Source organism: Aegilops tauschii, chromosome 3 (assembly GCF_002575655.3).
Source record: "Aegilops tauschii subsp. strangulata cultivar AL8/78 chromosome 3, Aet v6.0, whole genome shotgun sequence".
NCBI lineage: Eukaryota > Viridiplantae > Streptophyta > Magnoliopsida > Poales > Poaceae > Aegilops > Aegilops tauschii.
This window is the reverse complement of record NC_053037.3, coordinates 29,208,437-29,221,681: the sequence shown is the minus strand read 5'-3', so window position 1 is coordinate 29,221,681 and position 13,245 is coordinate 29,208,437.

The following is a 13,245-nucleotide window of genomic DNA, read 5'->3' as shown; positions in this document are numbered from 1 at the left end:
TCTTTTTCCTTTGTCTGTGTTCTTTTGCAATTTCTTTTTATTTGTTTATTTTCTTTTCTGTTTTATTTCATTTAAAAGTATTTAGGTATTTTATAAAAATGTGTTTTCTCCACCATAATTACCAGTGTATTATTTGGCACCCACCGAACATTTTTGTTTAAATTTTTGAAAACTTTTATTTTCCACTTTAATTTTAATTGAAGTTTGAATTAGGAGTTTGAAAAGAAGTGTGATTCCAAATGTGATCATGCCCTGTTTAGCAACATGATTAGCTTAATCACAGAGAGTTACTGTAGCATGATCCTCAGGGTGTTACAAATCTCCTCCACTACAAGAAATCTCGTCCCGAGATTTAGGAGGTAGAAGGAAACAGTGCGGGGTATTCTTCGCGCAGACGATCCTCTCGTTCCCAAGTGGCCTCATCTTCAGAATGGTGCGACCACTGGACTTTGAGAAACTTGATCGCCTTCTGACGTGTGCGGCGTTCATCTTGGTCGAGAATGCGGACCGGATGCTCCTTATAGGAGAGGTCTTGCTGCAATTCGAGCACTTCATGATCCACAGCTCGGATTGGATCCTTGAAGCAACGGCGGAGCTGTGACACATGGAACACATCGTGAACCTGAGAAAGGTTCGGCGGTAGCTCCAGTTGGTATGCCACTTTTCCACGCCTTTCGAGAATAGTGAATGGGCCAATATAGCGAGGAGCTAGTTTGCCCTTGATCCCGAAGCGGTGAGCACCCTTCATAGGTGTGACTCGAAGATAAGCCTTTTCGCCAGGTTGATAGACCATGTCTTTATGATGACGGTCATACTGACTCTTCTGACGTGACTGAGCAGTCTTGAGATTCTCACGAATAATGCGGACTTGTTCTTTGGCATCTTGGATAATATCCGGACCGCAGAGTGGACGTTCCCCAGTTTCTGACCAATTCAGAGGGGTTCGGCACTTTCGTCCATATAACACTTCGAAGGGGGCCATCTTCAGACTAGCTTGATAGCTATTATTATAAGAGAACTCAGCATATTGGAGAGATTCCTCCCATTTCTTGCCGAAGGAAATAACACAAGCTCGAAGCATGTCTTCGAGAACTTGGTTGACGCGTTCAACTTGTCCTTGCGATTGAGGATGAAACGCAGTACTGAATGACAGATGAGTTCCCATAGCTTCTTGGAAACTTGCCCAGAATCTTGAAGTGAATAAGCTGCCACGGTCTGAGCTGATAACCAATGGAATACCGTGGAGTGAAACAATCCTGGACATATAGAGCGTTGCCAACTGGCTAGCAGTGATCGTTTCTTTGACTGCCAGGAAATGTGCAACTTTGGAAAGCCGGTCAATGACGACAAGAATAGCATCATTACCTTTCTGTGATTTGGGAAATCCAGTGACGAAGTCCATCTCAACATGGTCCCATTTCCATTCAGGAATAGAGATAGGTTGCAGAGTTCCAGCAGGCCTTTGATGTTCTGCTTTGATACGACGGCAAACGTCACACTCAGCAACATAACGAGCAATGTCTTGCTTCATATTAGACCACCAGAATCTCTGACGGATGTCTTGGTACATCTTTGTACTACCAGGATGGATACATAGAGGCGTATCATGAGCTTCTTTCATAACTTCCTGTGTCATATCCAGGTTTTTCTCTGCACATGGCACCACTAGGCGGTCCTTGAAGTATAAGGTGCCATCTTCAGCAATGGTGAAGAATGAGGGCTTTCCTTCTGCGAGGTAGCGCTTAATGTTGTGGGCTTCAGAGTCATACCTCTGTAGCCTTTTGATGCTATCCACGAGATCTGGTTTAGCAACTAGGGTATTGAGGGAACCCTGGGTAACAACGTGGAGGTTCACCTTGCCAAACTCCTTAGGAGGGGGAGCGAGTGCACCCGGAGGAACAATATGGAGGTTCAGCTTCCTGAATTCTTCAACAAGCGAGGGCTGAACTTTATGAACCTGGAGGTGGTTGCAGTAAGACTTGCGGCTCAAGGCATCAGCCATTACATTAGCCTTGCCTAGCGTATAGGAAATACCCAAGTCAAAGTCTGCAACAAGCTCCATCCATCTCTGCTGACGGAGGTTCAGATCTGGCTGAGTAAACAGATACTTCAGACTTTGGTGGTCAGTGAAGATCTCGCAACGATTACCGAGAAGGTAATGTCGCCACTGCTTCAGCGCATGAATGACAGCAGCAAGTTCGAGGTCGTGAACTGGGTAGTTCTCTTCGTGAGGGCGCAATTGTCGAGAGGCATAGGCAATCACTTTGCGGTCTTGCATTAGGACACAGCCTAATCCTTGACGGGAAGCGTCGCAGTAAATGACGAAGTCCTTCTTAGTATCAGGTGGAGCTAGAACTGGGGCAGAAGTCAACTTGTCTTTGAGTGCCTGGAAACTTTCCTGACATTTGTCTGTCCATTGGAACTTGACGCCCTTATGTCACAGGTTAGTCAGAGGCCTGGCGATCTTGGAGAAGTTCTCGACAAATCGACGGCAATAGCTGGCGAGACCGAGAAAACTTCTAACTTGCTTAACGTTCTTGGGAGGAGTCCAATCAAGAATAGCCTGAACTCGCTCGGGGTTGACGGCAATACCATCCTTAGAGATGCCATGCCCAAGATAGGTTACTTCCGGTAGCCAGAATTCACATTTGGAGAACTTGGCATATAGTGATGTTCTCGTAGCTTTTCCAGCACAAGTCGAAGATGTTCAGCATGTTCTTCTTCGTTCTTCGAAAATACCAGGATATCATCCAGATAAACCACGACGAACTTGTCGAGGTAATCCATGAATATGTAGTTCACCAGACGAGAGAAGGTGGCTGGAGCATTGGTTAAACCGAAAGACATGACGGTGTACTCGTATGAACCATAGCGAGTCACGAAGGCGGTCTTTGGGATATCCTCTTCGCGAACACGGATCTGGTGGTAGCCCAACCTCAAGTCGAGCTTAGAGAACACTGACGAACCCGCCAGTTGATCATACAGATCATTGATCCGAGGAAGAGGGTATTTATTCTGAATGGTAGCTTGGTTTATAGGATGGTAGTCTTGAACTAACCGGTTTGTCCCATCCTTCTTCTTGACAAAGAGAGAAGGTGCTCCCCAAGGAGAGCAACTTGGGCGAATGAATCCTTTGCGAAGTGATTTGTTGATTTCCTCCTTAAGCTCAAGGAGTTCATGCGGCGGCATTTTGTAGGGTCGCTTGGCTATAGGAGTGGTGCCTGGTTTCAAGTCGATGATGAATTCGACAGCTCTAGCAGGGGGAATCCCTGGAAGTTCTTCAGGAAACACGTCGAGGAATTCACGCATGACGGGAATGTTTTCAATGCCCTCTAGTGGTGCAGCGTTCAATGCATTCAATGCATAGAGCCTTGCCTCGGCATTTTGCACCAGATGAGCTTGGTAAGCAACTATTTCATCTGAAGGGTGTAGCAGATGGACGGTCTTAGTGGCGCAAACTATAGAAGCAGTATGCGCTTTCAACCAATCCATACCCAAAATGAGGTCGATGTTAGACGTCTTCAGGATAATGGGAGAGGCATAGAATTCCAGCCCTTCGATTTCCACGGGGACATCGATGCCAACCAAGGAGGTTTGACACTGTCCCACGGGGGTTTTGACCAATACAGAGGTGTTCATCTCCTCACATTTAACGTCGTGCTTGTATGCAAAATCTTCTGACATGAATGAATGCGATGCACCTGTATCAAATAAAACGGATGCTGGTACTGAATTTACGAGGAGTGTACCCATCACAGTAGCAGGCTGGTCTTGAGCTTCGTTGAGATCAACGTGGTTGGCATGAGCACGACCATAAGGCTTAGCATTGTTGCTGCGGGGCTGGTTGTTACCACGGCCCGTTTCTGGAAGGGCAAGTTGATTCTGATCCTGATGGCAGTCCCTGGCACGGTGACCTGGTTGTCCACACTTGTAGCACAGACCATTATTGGGAGTGGGAACAGGAGCTTGGGATGGTGGAGCTGGAAGCCTTGACTGCCTAGATGGTGGTGGAGGCAGACGAGGTGCAGCATAGGTCTGCCTTGGGGCAGATGCATTTGGACGGTACATGCTGTTCGGGATCCATATCTTACGCTTCTGTGCCGGCGAGCCCGAATATGAGCCCGTGTCACGGGTGCGCCTGTGAGAGCTCTGGTATTCCTGCAGACCAGTTTCGACATTGATGGCCTTGTTCACCAAGGTGGCGAAATCGGCGGAGTCATGCACTAGAAGTGCGAGCTTGATGTCAGCTTGTAGTCCATCACGGAACTTCTCCTGTCTGCGTGCATCAGTTGCAATGTCCTCTTCAGCATAGCGGGATAAGTCCAGAAACTCCCGCTGATAAGCTTCAACAGTTTTGTTGCCTTGGGTGAGGTTGCGGAACTCACGCTTCTTCCAGTCCATGACTCCCTGAGGAATGAAGTGGGCACGGAAAGCTGCTTGGAAGTCTGGCCATGTGATGATTGTTCCAGCTGGCAGAGTACGCCTGTGGCTGTCCCACCATTGAGCTGCGGGTCCCTTCAAGAAGAAGGAAGCAAAGGTGACATAGCTGGCAGGGGCTACATCAGCAGACTCCATCTCATAGGTGATGTCACGGAGCCAGTCATCAGCATCCAGAGGCTGAGTTGAGCTGCGGTAGATGGTTGGGTTGAGGCGTATGAAATCTTGAAGAGTCACTTGGGCTGGCTGCTGGTTCATATTGGGGAGAGGAAACTGAGCCATCATATTTTCCATGAACTGGCGGTTCAGTTCAAACTGTTGGATCATACCAGCCATGTACTCAGGTGGTGGTGGGGCATCGCCACCACGACCACGACCACCTGGTCTAACCATCCTGCTAATATATAACAGGGGTAGTTCAGCATTGAGAAATTTGCAATGACAAGAATCATTCATGATGAAACATGCATAATGAAAGGAGCACGATAGCTACTACATAGTAGTCGGCATAACTTACAAAAGGGGTCATGCATAGAGTTCAGTACATAGAGTTCAGTACATAGACTAAAACATCATAGGCGGCACACAGGCTCGCGCCGAATGCATCTAACACTGCAAGCAAGCCTACATCAGTCCCAAGAGGTACTATGGAGGTAATCGTAGCCCGACAGCTGGTAGTGAGGCAACGGATAGCCCTCCACGTCAGCAGACTGGGGGCCGCGGATACTCAGGTGTAGAGCCCGACGCTCAGGTGGCAGAAGAGGACCAAGTGCGGGAGAGTAGCCTCCCACCTCTGGCCAACCGACACCGTGGGGCATCACGGTCCTGGCTGGGTAGATCGCAATACGCGGTACCTGTCCAGATCGGACAAAGGGGTGCAGTAGCGTCAGAGCACGGTAAAGGTGCTGACGGGTGGTGTACATCTCGTGGCGAAGAGCTCGGTTAGCTTGATCCAGCCCATCAGCATGCAAAACCAGGTGCTGATGGTAGAAGGGCTCTCGGGTGACAGTGGAGTAGGCAGCAGTATAGTATCCCTCCGCACCAACATCAGATGCGATAGCAATGTGCCTGAAAGGGAAGGTGTCCAACTCCTGATACACTCCACGAAGACGTGTCAGAGCAGCATAGGCAGCATCGTGGACAGCCATATCGATGGTCACACCAACACCATGTGCGGTGTGCAGCACAGTAGTGGAGTCGTACTCCCGAGAGTAGAGGTGGACGATGGCACGGTACTGCTCCTAGTTAAAGTCCTGGTACTCCTCGTAGACGGTGTACTCAGGGTGCCAGCGATAACCCAGATAGGTCATCATCTCAGCTAGCACCGCAGGTGATCCCGAGGCACCAATGGCCGTCGTGTGGCGCACGACCTGCCTCGTGGGTTCCATCTGAAAGCAAAGACGTTTCAAAGGAGTCAAATGACAGTGTGTGAATTGTTCAATATACTATTCTAAGAAACAACTATGGCTTATCCAACTTTGGGGTGAACGCGGTCACGGGATCCTAGTGTGAAAGTTAGTAAATTCGTTTAACCCGAGTAGAAGAGAGTTCAGAGTCCCAGAGTAAAGGTCGAGGAGTAAAAGATCCTAGTACCACCCAATGGCGACGTGGGCCCATAAGACACACAGCCATGTTAGTAGAAGTTTTCGTAATGTCTAGACTCGACTTCGGCCAAGGAGTGTGGAAGGGGGTTTCCTACAGGCAGTCGGCTCTGATACCAACTTGTGACGCCCCCGATTTGACCGTACACTAATCATGCACGCAAATGTGTACGATCAAGGTCAGGGACTCACGGGAAGGTATCACAACACAACTCTACAACATAAATAAGTCATACAAGCATCATAATACAAGCCAGGGGCCTCGAGGGCTCGAATACAAGTGCTCGATCACAGACGAGTCAGCGGAAGCAACAATATCTGAGTACAGACATAAGTTAAACAAGTTTGCCTTAAGAAGGCTAGCACAAACTGGGATACAGATCGAACGAGGCGCAGACCTCCTGCCTGGGATCCTCCTAACTACTCCTGGTCGTCGTCAGCGGCCTGCACGTAGTAGTAGGCACCTCCGGTGTCGTAGGTGTCGTCGTCGACGGTGGCGTCTGGCTCCTGGACTCCAACATCTGGTTGCGACAACCAGATAGATAGGAAAGGGGGAAAGAGGGAGAGAAGCAACCGTGAGTACTCATCCAAAGTACTCGCAAGCAAGGAGCTACACTACATATGCATGGGTATATGTGTAAAGGGGCATATCAGTGGCCTGAATTGCAGAATGCCAGAATAAAAGGGGGATAGCTAGTCCTGTCGAAGACTACGCTTCTGGCCATCTCCATCTTGCAGCAGGTAGAAGAGAGTAGATTGAAGTCCTCCAAGTAGCCTCGCATAGCATAATCCTACCCGGCAATCCCCTCCTCGTCGCCCTATTAGAGAGCGATCACCGGGTTGTATCTGGCACTTGGAAGGGTGTATTTTATTCAGTATCCAGTTCTAGTTGTCATAAGGTCAAGGTACAACTCCGGGTCGTCCTTTTACCGAGGGACACGGCTATTCGAATAGATAAACTTCCCTGCAGGGGTGCACCACATAACCCAACACGCTCGATCCCATTTGGCCGGACACACTTTTCTGGGTCATGCCCGGCCTCGTAAGATCAACACGTCGTAGCCCCACCTAGGCTCAACAGAGAGGTCAGCACGCCGGTCTAAACCTATGCGCGCAGGGGTCTGGGCCCATCGCCCTATGCACACCTGCACGTTGCGTACGCGGCCGGAAGCAGACCTAGCCCCCTTAATACAAGCGCGAGCTTACGGTCCAATGCGGCGCGCGCCACTCAGTTGCTGACGTCAAAAGAGCTTCGGCTGATACCACGACGTCGGGATACCCATAACTACTCCCACGTAGATGGTTAGTGCGTATAGACCAAATGGCCAGACTCAGATCAAATACCAAGATCTCGTTAAGCGTGTTAAGTAACCGCGAACGCCAACCAGGGCCAGGCCCACCTCTCACCTAGGCTGTCTCAACCTGCCCTGTCGCTCCGCCACAAAGATCCACTCGCGGTACTCCTATGAGCCGACCCGACTTTAATCATCACATGTGTCATGTATATAGTATATAAGTATATACCCGTGATCACCGCCCAGGTGATCACGGCCCGATAGTATAGCACAGCAGACGGACAAGAATGTAGGGCCACTGATGGAAAACTAGCATACTAGACTAAGCATGTAGGATTGCAGGTAAAGGTAACAACAATAGTAGCAAGGATAGGCTATGCATCAGAATAGGATATCGGAAAGCAGTAACATGCTACACTACTCTAATGCAAGCAGTATAGAGAAGTATAGGCGATATCTGGTGATCAAGGGGGGTGGCTTGCCTGGTTGCTCTGGCAAGTAGGAGGGGTCGTCGACTCCGTAGTCGAACTGGGCAGCAGCAGTGTCGGTCTCGTAGTCTACCGGAGAGAAGAGGGGGAAGAAACAGTAAATACAATGCAAACATAAGCATGACGATGCGTGACATGACAATGAGCGGTGCTAGGTGTGTCCTAACGCGACAGTAGGTGGTACCGGTAAAGGGGGGGAACATCCGGGAGGTATTCCCGATGTTTCGCGTTTTCGGACAGACGGACCGGAGGGGGAAAGTTGCTAGTTCGATAGGTTAGGGAGGTGTGGTGGACGAACGGACTGCGTATTTGGATTCGTCTCGTCGTTCTGAGCAACTTTCATATAGAAAACATTTTCATCCGAGTTACGGTTTAAAAGATATGAATTTTCAAAGTTTATTTGAATTTCTGGAATTATTTAAATTAAGAAAAAATGAATTATGACGTCAGCATGAGGCAATGCTGACGTCAGCAGGTCAACAGAGCGGCTGACCAGTCAAACCAGACAGGTGGGTCCAGTGGGACCCACATGTCAGCCACTGTTAGTCTAATATTAATTTAAACTAAACTAACAGTCTAATTAGAGGGGTGGGCCCCATATGTGAGTGGGTGATTAGTTAATCTAATTATTTTTATTTATAAAACAATTTTCTTTTCTTTTTTCTTTTTTTTAATTTTGCGGCGGGGGCCGCAGGTCAGTGACTGGGCCTGCCCAGTCAGCAGTTGACTGGGTCAACCCAGTCAACCAACGAGCCAAACGCGGCGGCGCGGCTCGGGAGGGGCGCGGGTTTCACGCACAGGGGGTCTGCGGGGTCGTGGCTGGGCGCGTTCGACGCGGCTCGGCGCCGCGCGTCCAACGGTGGTGGCCGGAGGGGCTGGAACGGGCGGGGGCAAGCGCTTCGAGCTCGCCGGCGGCGAGGTGCTTCGGGCTGGGGCGGGTGCGGTGTTAGAGCGCGCGAGCGGCCGAACTAACTAGCTAGGCGGGTGCGGCACGATGCGGTCGAGCTAACGGGCCTACGCCCATGACCATTTGGTCACCGGAGACCCGCCGACGGCGAGCTCCGCGGCGCGGCGTTCGGGCGCGCGTGGGGAAGCAACTAGGGGGCGCGCGAGAGAGAAAGGACAGGGGAGGAGGGGGAGAGGCTCACCGCGCGGCACACGGAGGCCGGTGAGAGCTTAGGAGCAGCAGGTCGGCGCCGGGGAAGAAGGGGGTCGCCGGCGTCCGAAGTTGAAGACGGGCTCGGTGTGCTCGTTGTAGGGGCTCCGGCCTCCAACGGGCTGCACCAGACGAAGCAGCGGGCGACGGCGGTCCTTGGAGACAACGTGGGGTGGTGAGGTGGGCACGGTGGCCGTGTGAACGACGGGAACGGCGGCGAGCGCGTCGGGCGTGGGGAAGGAAAGAGCGGCGCGTATCTGGGGGGGAAGAGGGAGGCGCAGGGGCCGAGAGGTGAGCGGGGGTGAGTGGGAAAGAGGCCCGAGGCGGCGGGGGGGTGCTTGCGTCCTTATCCTCCCCGTCGCCGGCGAGGTGGTGCGGCGGGGACCGGCCCCTGTTCCGACCCCGGTCGGGGGAACAGGGAAGGGGGCGAGTGGGAGAGGTGGGCTGGGCCGGGGGTCGGCCCAGTTGGGCCAGGGGTGCTGTGGGGGGGGCCTTCTCCTTTTTTTCTTTTTCCTTTGTCTGTGTTCTTTTGCAATTTCTTTTTATTTGTTTATTTTCTTTTCTGTTTTATTTCATTTAAAAGTATTTAGGTATTTTATAAAAATGTGTTTTCTCCACCATAATTACCAGTGTATTATTTGGCACCCACCGAACATTTTTGTTTAAATTTTTGAAAACTTTTATTTTCCACTTTAATTTTAATTGAAGTTTGAATTAGGAGTTTGAAAAGAAGTGTGATTCCAAATGTGATCATGCCCTGTTTAGCAACATGATTAGCTTAATCACAGAGAGTTACTGTAGCATGATCCTTAGGGTGTTACAATCATCCTCCATCAACATATTTGATTCACTTTCATGAGGCACAATGCTGATAGGAGCAACATTATTTGGGAGAGATGCCTTTTACCTTTATTAATTCTTCTTTTCTTCTTCTTCACCACATCATGTGTGGGTTTAATTAATTTCTTTAAGCTTCTTGTTGAAGAGATTTATTGGATAGGAAGCTCCTCCTCGTTACCTGATTCATCATAATAAACACTAGGAGGGTATTGGGAAACAGATTTCCTTTCTTAGTACTCTCTTCATACTCCATTTGTTTTCTTGTCTTTAAGTAGTTGGCAATATAAGGATTCTCAATACAATTTACCGCACAAAACATATAAATTTCTTCTAGATAAAAATCAAGAAATCACTCGGGATTTGGAAAACCCTTAGTTATACGCTTCATTTCTTCATACCCCAAAAGAAGACTAAGCTCTTTATGATTCTCAAGGGTAATCAAGTTATCACAATTTGTGGACACGATTTGATCATGAAATAATTTGCATTGGAGATTTAAATGACCAAGTTCATTGCAAAGTTCACAAGGATGGCGAAAAAATTACATCTTTCAGCACAATCATCTAGCCTCTCTTGCAACTTTTTCGTTTCTAAATAATTATGCTTCTTACAAAATCTATCTTCCATTTTTGGTGCGCAATTGCAATCCTAATTCACTCCGCAAAAAGTGACATGCTTATAAGAAACATTTTTGTCATGACTTGTGCAATCATCATTAGCATTTTGGATATTCAAAGAAAATTCATACTAACAACATTGCAATCATGCTCATAATTCAAATATTTTGTGCCAAGCACTTTATTGACTTCTTATTCTAACAATTGAGCACAATTTTCCGATCCATCATTTTCAAGAAAGATATTATAAAGATGAAGAATAATATGATGCAATCTAAATTCCATTTTTTGTAGCTTTCTTTTATAGACCAAACTAGTGATAAAACAAGAAACTAAAAGATTGAATTGCAAGATCTAAAGATATACCTTCAAGCACTCACCTCCCCGACAACGACGCCAGAAAAGAGCTTGATGTCTACTACGCAACTTTATTCTTGTAGAGACTTGTTGGGCCTCCAAGCGCAAAGTTTTGTAGGATATTAGAAATTTTCCCTCAAGTGGATGACCTAAGGTTTATCAATCCATGGGAGGTGTAGGATCAATATAGTCTCTCTCAAACGACCCTGCAACCAAATACAAGAAATCTCTTGTGTCCCCAACACACCCAATACAATGGCAAATTGTATAGGTGCTCTAGTTCGGCGAAGAGATGGTGAAAAAAGTGTAATATTGATGGTAGAAATATATTTTTATAATTTGAATAAATAAAAACAACAAGGTAGAAAATAGTAAACGAGCACAAAAACGGTATTGCAATGCTTGAAAATGAGGCCTAGGGTCCGTACTTTCGCTAGTGCAATCTCTCAACAATGCTAACATAGTTGGATCATATGATCATCCCTCAAAGTGCAATAAAGAATCACTCCCGTGTTCCTATTAGCGGAGAACAAAAGGTAGAAATTGTGTGTAGGGTACAGAACAACCTCAAAGTTATTCTTTCCGTTCGATCTATTCAAGAGTTCGTACTAAAATAACACAAAGCTATTTTTCCGTTCGATCTATCCTAGAGTTCGTACTAAAATAACACCAAAGCAAATTCATATTCATAATACTCAATCCACACAAAGAACTACAAAGAGACCCCAAAGTTTCAATCGGAGAGAAGATAATGAAAACGTGCATAAACGGCTATGCATAGATTACCCCAACGTCACCTCGGGAATCTGCAAGTTGAGTGCCATAACATACATCAAGTGAATAGATATGATACCCCATTGTCACCTCAAATATTCATACCGCAAGACATACATCATGTGTTCTCATATCTGAATATTTAATCCGACAAGACAAAACTTCAAAGGGTAACGATTCAATTCATCACAACAAGAGTATAGAGGGGAGAAACATCATATGATCCATCTATGTTAACAAAGCCCATGATATAGATCACGAGATAGAGAGAGAGATTAAACACATAGCTACTGGGACAAATCCTCAACCCCGAGGGTGGACTACTCCCTACTCATCGTGGTGGCAGCCGGGATGATGAAGATGGCCACCGAAGATGATTCCCCCCTCCGGCAGGGTGCCGGAACGGGTCTAGACTGGTTTACGGTGGCTACAGAGCCTAGCGGCGGCAGAACTTCTGATCTAGGTTAACCACGAAGGGTTTCGGAATATTTGGGAATTTATAGTGCAAAGAGGGGCGCGGGAGGCCACCGAGGTGGGCACAACCCACCTGGGCGCGCCAGGGGGCCCTGGCGCGCCCTGGTGGGTTGTGCCCCCCTCGGGGTACCCCCGGGTGCTTCTTTGGCCCAGTGTTGGTCTTCTGCTCCATAAAAAATCTCCGTGAAGTTTCGTTGCATTTGGACTCCATTTGGTATTGATTTTCTGCTATGTGAAAAACATGCAAAAAAATAGTCCTGAAACTTCACGGAGGCACGTTTTGGAATAAATAAAAAATACTCGAGAAATATTCAACCAGAGGGGGCCCACACCCTAGCCACGAGGGTGGCGGGTGCGCCCTACCCCCTGGGCGCGCCCCGTGCCTCGTGGGCCCACTGGCAGGCCTCCGGTGCCCATCTTCTGCTATATGAAGTCTTTCACCCTGGAAAAAATCAGAAGCAAGCTTTCGGGACGAAACACCGCCGCCACGAGGTGGAACCTTGGCGGAACCAATCTAGGGCTCCGGTGGAGCAGTTCTGCCGGGGAAACATCCATCCGGGAGGGGGAAATCATCACCATCTTCATCACCATCGATCCTATTAGCGGGAGGGGGTCAATCTCCATCAACATCTTCACCAGCACCATCTCCTCTCAAACCCTAGTTCATCTCTTGTATCCAATCTTTGTCCCAAAGCCTCAGATTGGTACCTGTGGGTTGCTAGTAGTGTTGATTACTCCTTTTAGTTGATGCTAGTTGGTTTATTTGGTGGAAGATCATATGTTCAGGTCCTTTATGCATATTAATACCTCTATGATTATGAACATGAATATGATTTGTGAGTAGTTACGTTTGTTCCTGAGGACATGGGAGAAGTCTTGCTATAAGTAGTCATGTGAATTTGGTATTCGTTCGATATTTTGATGAGATGTATGTTGTCTTTCTCTAGTGGTGTTATGTGAACGTCGACTACATGACACTTCACCATTGTTTGGGCCTAGAGGAAGGCATTGGGAAGTAATAAGTAGATGATGGGTTGCTAGAGTGACAGAAGCTTAAACCCTAGGTTATGCGTTGCGTCGTAAGGGGCTGATTTGGATCCACATGTTTCATGCTATGGTTAGGTTTACCTTAATACTTCTTTTGTAGTTGCGGATGCTTGCAATAGGGGTTAATAATAAGTGGGATGCTTGTCCAAGGAAGGGCAG